The 10,557-nt window shown below is 41.3% G+C and overlaps 1 long non-coding RNA gene across 1 annotated transcript; it reads right to left on the bottom strand.

Moving 5' to 3' along the window:
* Positions 1-2,090: 2,090 nt before the first annotated feature.
* On the bottom strand, positions 2,091-3,313 carry LOC119087949. Its single transcript, XR_005091501.1, has 2 exons — positions 3,238-3,313; positions 2,091-2,393 (listed from the first exon to the last, which is right to left on the bottom strand). It is a non-coding gene; the product is annotated as an uncharacterized LOC119087949 (long non-coding RNA).
* Between the last annotated feature and the right edge of the window lie 7,244 nt (positions 3,314-10,557).

Raw genomic sequence — 10,557 nt, 5'->3', positions numbered from 1 at the left:
AATATTAAACACACATTTTCAATGCATTCTAAAATATAAAACAACTTAGAATAAATGAAATAAACCTTTAAAAAGAGTTTAAGTTACTACGTCAAGCTGAAAAACAAATACTGGAAGGCAAATAGCAACAAATGGAATTTATTCTATACTTAGTGAAAATTTTGAGGCCATATTTTCACGACACAATCATTTTACTCCATAGGCTTCCTTTGCCACTAAAATTTCCATTCAGAGCAGAGTTGCTTTTATTACTTGCTCTGACACCTAGGAAAGACCAAAAAGCTGGTGTGGTGTTGTATGCCTTCTAATATTGGCACTTAGGGGCTGAGGCCAGGAAAACAGAGTTTCAAACCAATGTGGGCTACACAGTGAAACACTGTCCAGAAAATGAAAAGGGGGAGGAAGAAGAGAAAAGAGGAGAAAGGGAAGAAGGAAGAAGAGAAGGGAGAGAGAACAGAGGAGGAGGGGATGGGAGGAGGGGAAGAGAAAGTATGGAGGAGACATCACCTGCTGCCTTTATAGGTCAGATTGTGATTTAATTCAGGAATAAGCGAAATGGATCTGTTGGCAGTGGTCAGTCTCAAACTCTCAAAACTATGCTTCCTTTCCTCACTGTAAGCCTCAGTGTAATCTCTTGGTGCCACTCTCAGAGTCCACGCTCGGATGCAATATTAAATTTGCGGGCTTTGCTAATAATTTCTTCATGTGCTCTGTTGGCTGAGAACACATCACACTCGCTGCTGTTTCAGAGGAAACAGCAGCCTGGGTTGCAATGAATAATGCATGTGGAGAGGTTGACCTCCATTAAGAAAGAGAGGACTGAAACTCAGATTTCTGAATGTCACTTCAAGGGTGAGATCTCTACTAATGCTGATTAAAGTCTCTTCAGAAGACTGGAAGCTTTTAAGGAAATTATAAATATTTCTTTTCAGCCCCACCGAGACCAGACACAAGATCTTCTCATTCTTATTCTGTTAGTGATGAGTGATGAATAAGCTTCATCTAATTTCTGTTGCTGCAGTTGTTATGGCCAGAAATTCTAGGCCTCAAAGCAAGAAAAATAGCTTGAAAATAATAGCACATCTCCTATTGAATTAATAAAAATATCCAAAATTTGCCTGGTTCAAATTTGGCTGTTCTGTTTATTAGCTGTGAGCTCTTGGCTCTGATCAGCATCTTTGTTGAGGTTAATTACACCATTAGCAAAAATGAGTCTAAAAGACCTTGTTTAAAAGTCAGTTGTTGGGGCTGCAGAGATGGCTCGGTAGATAAGTGAACTTACCATGCTAACAGAAGGCCTGAGTTCCGTTCACACTCTAGCCTGTAATCCCAGGACTATGTAGGGTGGAGACAGGAGGATCACTGGGGCCTGCTGCTTACCAGCCCACTCCAGGTTCAATGAGAGTGTCTGTCTTGGGGTGGGGGTGGTAAGGCAGAGAAATACATGCAGTGTCTTCCTCTGGTCCCTAATGCTTGCAAATATGCATAATACAAATTAGACGACTGCACACATACACCACACACAATCATATACATAGAATCATTGTAAAAACACCACATTGTCCAGTACATTCTCATGTCAACATGAGGAAAGGGAAGACGAAATTTGAGGATGATTTGACCCACTTTTAGTGGGTGCTATTTCCTAACTATGGGCTACGTTTACATGGATTTTACATCTGTTGTTTCTTTTAGTCTTGAACATGGGATTGCTCTGGTGAAAATTTACAATTTGCACAACAAGCCTTAAACCAACATCCATGCATAAATACTAAGAGGTACTTTTATGTCATGTGGAACTTGATATAATAAAGAAAAAATATAATTCTGAAAAAAAATACAAAGAAGTCTTTGAAAAAGATATTTATATATATTCTAAAGGAAATATATTTGAGAAACAGCAAGGTATAGCAAACACTTCCTAGATCACTTCACAAAATAGCTGGGGCCACAATAGCACACCTATCTTTATAATCACAAAAAATCAGGTGTCCTAACAATAGCCATGTAGGTGTAGCAGTTATGAGCAGGAAGGATCTGCTCACCAAGAACTAGGTCAAAAGTAAAGCATATAAACAAATAACATAATGTTTGGCTTTTGCACACATCCAGCTTTATTCATATGGTCATCTTAAGTCTTGTGATGGACAGCTAAGAGGTCTGAGAAGGCATGCTTTCTTTCAGACAATGTCTTTCACAGGGACCTGAGGATCATGGACTTGGCAAGTCTGGCTGGGTAGCAGACATCTGTAATACCAGTACTGGAGCTGTGAAGACAGATGGTCCCTGGGGTGTGCTGGCCAAGGCACCAGGGTTCAGGGGATCAAGTTCAAGTTCTCATAATTGCAGAGCAGTCTTCCTCTCAGCCCCTGGGTAAGTATCTTCTCATTTGACTGCGTGTTTATTAAATTTGAAACAGTCATTATTTGAAACTGAGGTTTTCATCATTGCCATGTCTATGGCCACCCTACTTATCTGAATTTTCTGCCAAATGCATTGAGACAAGTGGAGAAGCAAAGGCATTAATTGACAGAACCCTGAAATCCACTTTTAAAGCCTTAGTCATGGCTAACTCTAAATCCTTCATAATGGTTTAGAGATTCAATCAAAATTAATTTTCTTCTACAAAGTGTGCCAAATCTTTAACTAGGTGTTTATAAGGACTTTTGTGTTTTCCAGAATTTTCATACCTTTGTATGTATATTTCGTGTTTGTGTGTGTGTGTGTGTGTGTGTGTGTGTGTGTGTGTGTACATAGTGCACACACTCTTGCTAGTGTCACCCCTTAACCAAAGTAAAACATTGTACTGGCTGGTTTTGTGTGTCAGCTTGACACAAGCTAGAGTCATCAGAGAGGAAGGAGTTTCAGTTGAGAAAATGCCTCCATGAGATCCCCCATGTAAGGCATGTTCTCAATTAGTGATCAATGGAGGAGGGCCCAGCCCACAGTAGTTGATGTCATCCCTGTGTTGGTGGTCCTGGATTCTATAAGAAAGCAGGCTGAGCAAGCCAAGGGAAGCAAGCCAGTAAGCAGCACCCCTCCATGGCCTCTGCATCAGTTCCTGCCTCTGGGATCCTACCCTGTTTGATTTCCTGCCCTGACTTCCTTCAGTGATGAACAGCAATGTGGAAGTGAAAGCCAAGTAAACCCTTTCCTCCAAACTTGGGTTTTTGGTCATGGTGTTTAGCTGCACCAATAGAAACTCTAGCTATGACAGACATGTACTAAATTTTTTACCTCAGATTTTGTAGTCAACATATATTGCCAATGTTCTTTGACAGTCAAATCATAGTCCAGCCTAGCTCATTATTTGTGAGTTCTGGAATACAAGATGGAACTTTGTATTGACAAGCTTCTCTGCTTATAAGGTCACTGAGCTTGTATCTGGATCCTCTAACAGAGGGGCATTTTTTTAAAAGCAAGCAGTTCATGAGCAGACAATTTGACAGGGGCAATTTCTTGCATTGTTGACTGTATTCATGCTTCTATGACTCTGTAAATACTTGCTGAACTTAACGGGTAGAGAGGGATAATGGTTTACAAATTGGCAGATGTAGGCTTTCCATTTTAAAGCTGACAATTGGAATGAAGTGATTTCGCTGTTTTAACTTTAAAGGTTTACCTCTCACCATTAGGTAGCCTTGTATGGCTAGTGTACCAATTCTGCAGATTTGTTTCTGTTGTGTGTAAAGCAATCAGGAAAACTAGCTGCCTTTCCCAGTTCTAAGTCTGAGTTGGTTGTGGAACTTGCAGAGATGCTAATGGAGTGGGGTTACCCAGGGAGCTGGCTCACATGGTTTTCTAAATGCAAAGTCCCAAGACAGGTTACCTGAAATCTGGAGACCTGGGGATATCCCTCATGTATATCAGCACAAATGTGGAGGCCCCAGAACAGGGAAGCTGAGGTTGCAACTCTGAGGCCAAGGTCCTGGGAGATATAGCAAAGACTGGAGTGCAAAGGTAAATGAGGACAGAGTTCTCACCTGAAGGAAGTAGAAGAAAATTCTGCCCTGGTTCTAGACAGAGGGCAGCTCAACTTCTGCTTTGCCACTTCTCGCTTCTCTTCTCTTCTCTTCTCTTCTCTTCTCTTCTCTTCTCTTCTCTTCTCTTCTCTTCTCTTCTCTTCTCTTCTCTTCTCTTCTCTCCTCTCCTCTCCTCTCCTCTCCTCTCCTCTCCTCTTCTCTTCTCTTCTCTTCTCTTCTCTTCTCTTCTCTTCTCTTCTCTTCTCTTCTCTTCTCTTCTCTCCTCTCCTCTCCTCTCCTCTCCTCTTCTCTTCTCTTCTCTTCTCTTCTCTTCTCTTCTCTTCTCTTCTCTTCTCTCTTCTCTCCTCTCCTCTCCTCTCCTCTCCTCTCCTCTCCTCTCCTCTCCTCCTCTCCTCTCCTCTCCTCTCCTCTCTTCTCTTTTCTTCTTTCTCCATCCCTTCCTTCCTCCCTCACTTCCTTTTCTTTCATTTTTTTCTGCTGGCAGGGTAGGTTGTACCACCTGTATTGAGCTGAATAGTGAACACCTAGTTCATCAAAATTGTACACAAGTGCTGGAAGATGGATCAAGCTTAATAGCACTATATCTGCTAGTCTGAGGACCTGAATTGAGATCACCAGAACCCATGTAAGAAAACTGAGCTTGGTAATGTGGTTGCCTGTGACCCCAGTACTGAGGTACAAAGCGGCAGAGAAAGGAAGATTTCTAGGGCTGGGCTTGCTGGGTGCCAGCCTAGCTCTGTGTTCAGTGAGAGACCCTGCCTCAAGGAAATAGAGTGGATTGTATTGACCAAGGACACCTGACATCCTTTTCTGCCTTGTGTCTGGATGCATAGGTGAACCAACCCTCATATACATGTCTACCTATATACCACACAAACACATAAAACTGTGCAAGAAACTCCTCCAAAATCCTATGAGTGTTAAACTACTGCTTGGCCAGTTTCCTAAAGATTGTCCTACTCAATAGGATACAGTACGCTGCTCCCAAGTGAAGACACACTAGTCCCTTCCCCAGAGATTGCCTTTCCACTCCTTTTAGATAGCCATCTAAAGTGGAGATTGCAGTATTAGGACTTTGGCTTTCATGATTATGGTATTTGGTGCTATGCCTCACAGAATCGTGGTCGGCCCCAGTTATGGCTACGTACTAGACTTCCTGGTCTACTCAGGACAGGGCAGTAGCTAAAAACACAGTTCTCATTCTATGGAGGGCTGCTAGTCTTGCTTGTAGTGCTCCTTATGAGCTTAGGTAGAAGTACAGCCTTCAAGGTGGTCTCTGTCATCCCTGAGAGCTCCACAAGTTGTGTATGGGGCTCTGTCTTAACCTTGTAGCAACTGAACTTCAAGATGCTTCCTGTGCAAGGAATCCAGTTAGACTGTGTGACTGTGCTTCAGTTGTTACCTGTGCTCCTCATGAGCAGTAACTGTTCTTCTTTATTTCACAAAGGGCTTATACCAATATATGCCTCCCACACTCAGAGATGCTGTGAACTAACTATGCTAGAAATTACCAGAGCTTTTACCAATATCACTGTGACAGTGACAGATAGAGCATAAACCTGTAAGTTATATATTCCTGGCTTGATGAGTGCTCTTACTAGTGACTTACAACAGATGCAACTCCCCGCTGCTCTTTCTCTTGTCTTTCTGGGTTATTCAGGTAGTATTTTTTATTTTCTATACATCTCAGAAACAAACCAAGAATTTTTTGGTACAAACTAAGTTAGAAAAATTATATATCTTGGTTTCTGGATTCTGGTACTTCCCCTGAATCTCCCTTCCTTTATGGATGAGAAGTCCTTGCTATAGATTGTTGAAATTTCTGCCAGTGCCTCCACTGCCCTGGAAGCCCTGCTTCACAATGGTGGTATTCCCTGGCATCCGTTTAAGTAATCCAACGAACTCTTCCTACAGTGATCGGTTCCATCAGCCCCTCCAATGTTTATAGCTGAAGCAAGTTTTACAAACACCTTTGTTCTGCCAAACTTAACAACGCAGGCCTGATCAGCACCTCACTGGTGGGGTGGAATTTGGGGACTGAGTCTGTGGAATGGATTTCTCAGTAATCCTGTTTCATTCTCTGCCAAGCTGGTGGTTAAAACTACTCAGATCCCTACAAATCCATTGGGAGTTTGTAATGCTATAATCTTTAAATTCTTTCCCTGTTACTGGAAATGAGGCAAAGGCAAGAAACCTATTGCCAAGGACCAAACCAAAGTCATGTGCCCTCTCAGCAGACCACATCCTACCAGTCTTCCTGAACTAGGGGGGTCAGAACTACCTGATTCCAGTGACTGGCTCAAAGTCACTGGGTGAGACCCTGCTCCTTCCTCCCTGGCTGTTATGTCAGGACAAAAAACAGTATCAAATTTAGTATCTGAGGGAACCATCTATATTGGAGTTGGGAGATGTAGTGGATATCTGGGCCTTAAGTGTGCCAGAAACCATCGTGGTAGCCCGAGTCACTTAGCTTGGGTCACTATGACAAAGTTTCCCAGGACAGATGACTTAAGCCACAGGTAATTTTTCCTCACTGTTCTGGAGGCTGGTCTGGGATCAAGGTTTGAGTAACACTAGTTCCCTCTAAGCCATTTCCATTTGGCTCATAGATGGCAACTTCTCCTTGTGTTGTCATGAGTTCAGTGCTCTGTGTGTGTCTTTTCCAATCTCCTTTTGTCAGATTGGACCATGGCCACTCTAACAACCTCAGTTTTGTTTAATTGCCTATTTAAATCCTGCCTCCATATACAGTCACATTCCAGGAGACGGGATAGTGAAGGGAGTATGTAGGACTTCAACATATTTGGAGACTGACAGATGAACATCCCCTTACAGTAGCACTTCTAAAAAGTTCTCTTATCCCATATGGCTGGCCTGATCTGCATGTGGAGAAGGGGTCTGGGGTCCCTGGGGTGTATGGAGAATAATGACTCAGACAGTGAGATTTGGCTAAAGAATGGTGACTAAGAGATTGGCTCTGTGCCTACAATGTATCAGAGCAAAGTTCCCTTCTCACCTTCATACCTTGCTCATCTTGTTCCATCTTAGCATTCTTCACCAGGTGAGGCGAGAGCAGAGCTGGTTGCTGCCATGTCCTTTCCCATTGCTACCTCTCCCTCCTTAGGGCATGAATTGTATCTTGCCAGACCAGGCTAGCTGTGAGGCTTGCTTACTAGTCAGCATGGTGTTTACAAATCCTCTCCTCTCTAAGAAGGTATTTCCTTTCTTTGTGTTCTATACATCGGAGAAAAAGTTACTAATTCACCAGCCTCTATTGTAATTAAAGATACACTGGCATGGGGCACCCCATATTAGCTACTTCTCATCCTTGCTCTGACAAAATGCTTCATAAAAACAGTGTAAGAGAGGAAGTATTTTTTATTTTTTATTTTTTTGGCTTGTGGTTTGAGGGGTAAGGTCCAGAGTGACAGGGATTGCTACAGTGTGTGGCAACTGGTTACAGTGTGTCAAGAAACAGAAGGAAACAAATGCTAGTGCCCAACTCAAGGTCTCCATTTTTCTTCTCACCTAAACCAGTACCCACTCTATGGGATGGAGCTGCCTATATGCAGGGGATCTTCCCTTCTTATTTAAATATCTCTGAGGATGCCCTCACAAATGATCAGAGGTATGTTTTCTGGGTGATTCTATAACCAGTCAAGTGGACAATGAAGATTAACCACCATAAACAGGATCTTTCCTTCGGTCAAAACCCATCATCTGTCCATTTATACCCCACTGCCTCTAATTACAAACACAATCTTTTGTTATTGAATATGTCAAAATTTTGATTATATTATAATCACTTAAAAATTTTCATTTTCAAGTGAAAAACCCTAATAGTGCACAGTAGCTTACTGCTCAGTACACATATAATATGTAATTTTGATATATACATCTATGCATTATTTATTACAAAACCACTTATTTTAATCTATCTGCTCTTGTTTCATTAGAAAATGTAAGTGAATAGTAAATTAAACAACTTTATGACCCATTTCACTCTTGGTGAAAGCACTGTGGTCATTACACATTTAAGTTGCTAACTAATGTCAATTGCGCTGGAGAGATGCTAAGGAGTTAAGGGCACTTACCTCAGTTGCAGAAAACTTGGGATCAGTTCCCAGCACCCACAGCTGGCCCCAAAACTTCTTTGAATTAAAGTTCCAGGGGATTGGTGGTTTGAATAAGAATTGCCCTCATAAGACTATGTATTTGATTGAATATTTGGTTTCCAGTTGGTGGACTGTTTAGAAAGAATTAGGAGTACTTTCTGAAACTGTAAGCTAATGTTTTCTTGTGTAAGTTGCCTTGATCATGGTGTCTCTTCACAGTAATGGAACTAAGACACATACACACATATAAACAATAAATCAGCAAACAGTAAACAAATCTTTAAAAACAACTGATGCTAGAGATACTTTACAAAGGGCGGGGATACTTTACAAAGGGCATAACACATTTCCACTTGGGAAAAAGAACTGCAAATCTTCAGGAAGACAGAAAGAGTCCCTGATTGCAGATCTTAAGAGACCTGGCCATACACAAAGTTCTCTGTGAATTTTGAGTTCCTAATCATCAATGCCAACCATCTGGGGCACACTCATGAGAGCTTGTTTCTTTCTTCTGGCTTTCTACCATCTTGAGAATAATGAAAATGAGCTAATAACTCCTACTGATCAAACAGTTATACATATGGTTGTGCAAGATGGTTATACAAATAAAACTTGACATGAATGAATCTGTTGTCAACTTGGTATGAGGGAACATCTGTCCATGGTGAAATATATCAATGGGATGTGTTTATAATGATGGGCTCACTTAAAGCCCTAGTGGAATTGGGACAGACCCCCTCAAGCCCTAGGCAAGTGACCTGAATTTAGCTCACAATGACAATTAACCACCATGGAATTTTCTTTTTTTCAGTGACTATTAACATTTGCTCTGTGCCAACTCATAACCTTCTATAAGTTTGCATGCTATTAGTTTGGCATTTTCAAGGATTTAAATAGAGTACCCATCCTCCAGGACTTTTAGAATCATAGTCAGGCCAGAGCTACACACACACAGTAGCATTCAGTATATTTATGTTGTAAATACAAACACAGCTGGAGATGGATGTCGTTCATTTTTTAAGAAAAGACTAGCAATCAGTGACACAGGACTAGAAAATCTGAAATTGAGTTTTGAAGAATTGATATATATATAGATGGTCAAATAGGAAAATGACAGCATCTTTCAGAGGTATTAGAGGCTATAGGGCAAATCATGGTTATTGATGAGAATTAGGAATAAATTATATTGTAAAGTTCAACAGGCATACATAAAATGGCATAGTGAGGTGATCAAACCCTAGTGTGACAGAGCAAAGAAGAACTAATGATGATAGTCTTAGTATCTTTATCTAATAAAGTAAGTGTAGTCAAATATCTCCTCATCTAGTTAAATGCTCACTTCTGACATAAAGTGATAGCAAATCTTAATTTTTATTTTATTTTATTTTATTTTTTGCAGTAGGAAATATTGTTTCACATGCTACTAAACCCTATAATCTAGAACATGGTTGGTTACTTTCTCATTGTGGTGACACAATGCCTGACAGATGCAGCTTAAGGGAGGAAGGGTTTGTTTTGGTTGATAGAGGGTGCAGTCCATCATGGGGGAGAAGGTTCATGGAATTAGGAGAGTGAGGAGGTGACTGGTCATATTGTATCTGCAAGTCAAGAGCACAGAGAGATTCATGCTTGTGCTCACCTCCTCTCTCCTTTATATGGAGTCCTGGACACCAGTTCATGGAGTAGTACTGCCCATGTTTTAAGGGTGTCTTGATGTTGCTGTATCCTAACAGCTCCCTTGGGAGAAGGGGTGAGAAGGTATGTCTTCAAAAGCACAGACATTGGGAGTCAGTTGAAGGCAAACAACAAACTCCTTTATTCGATAAGGGGGAAGGCCTTATATACCCTCCTCCCAGCACCCAGTCTGTGTTGCAATGTGATGGCATTGCATGGTCATCCCTCATTGGCTGGGCATGATCAAGAACTCTGACAATGACCAGGAACTTTGACAGCATCTGTTGCTAGGCCCTCAGGCAGACTTCAGGTTGGCACACAAGGAAATACATTATGTGCCTGCCTTGGCAAATGGTTTGAGCCAATTTCCTCAACCCTATGGGCATGTCCTAATACTAATCTAGAAAAATTCCTCATAGGCATGCCCAGAATCTTGTCTCTTCTGTGATTCTAGATTCTGCCAGGTAGACATTAAATACTAATATATTAATCTTTACAAATATCATATGACATCCTAGATTTATGCTCACACAACAAAGACACGAATCTTATAGCTTTAAATTCTCTAAGAGGTGGAATACCACTATGAATTATTTCTAATATAAGTAGATTGGTTGGGGGCTTGAGAAATTGCTCAGTGGTTAAGAGTACATGTTGCTCTTCCAGAGGACCTCAGTTTAGTTCTCAGAACACAAACCAGACAGCTCATAACTGCCTATAACTCTAACTCCAGAGAAATCTAATATCTCTGACCTCCTTAGACACCTGCACACACATGCACAAGA

Source organism: Peromyscus leucopus, chromosome 5, assembly GCF_004664715.2.
Source record: "Peromyscus leucopus breed LL Stock chromosome 5, UCI_PerLeu_2.1, whole genome shotgun sequence".
In the NCBI taxonomy this organism is placed as follows: domain Eukaryota; kingdom Metazoa; phylum Chordata; class Mammalia; order Rodentia; family Cricetidae; genus Peromyscus; species Peromyscus leucopus.
The sequence above is the reverse complement of the archived record's forward strand: the minus strand, read 5'-3'. Positions and strand labels throughout refer to the sequence as shown.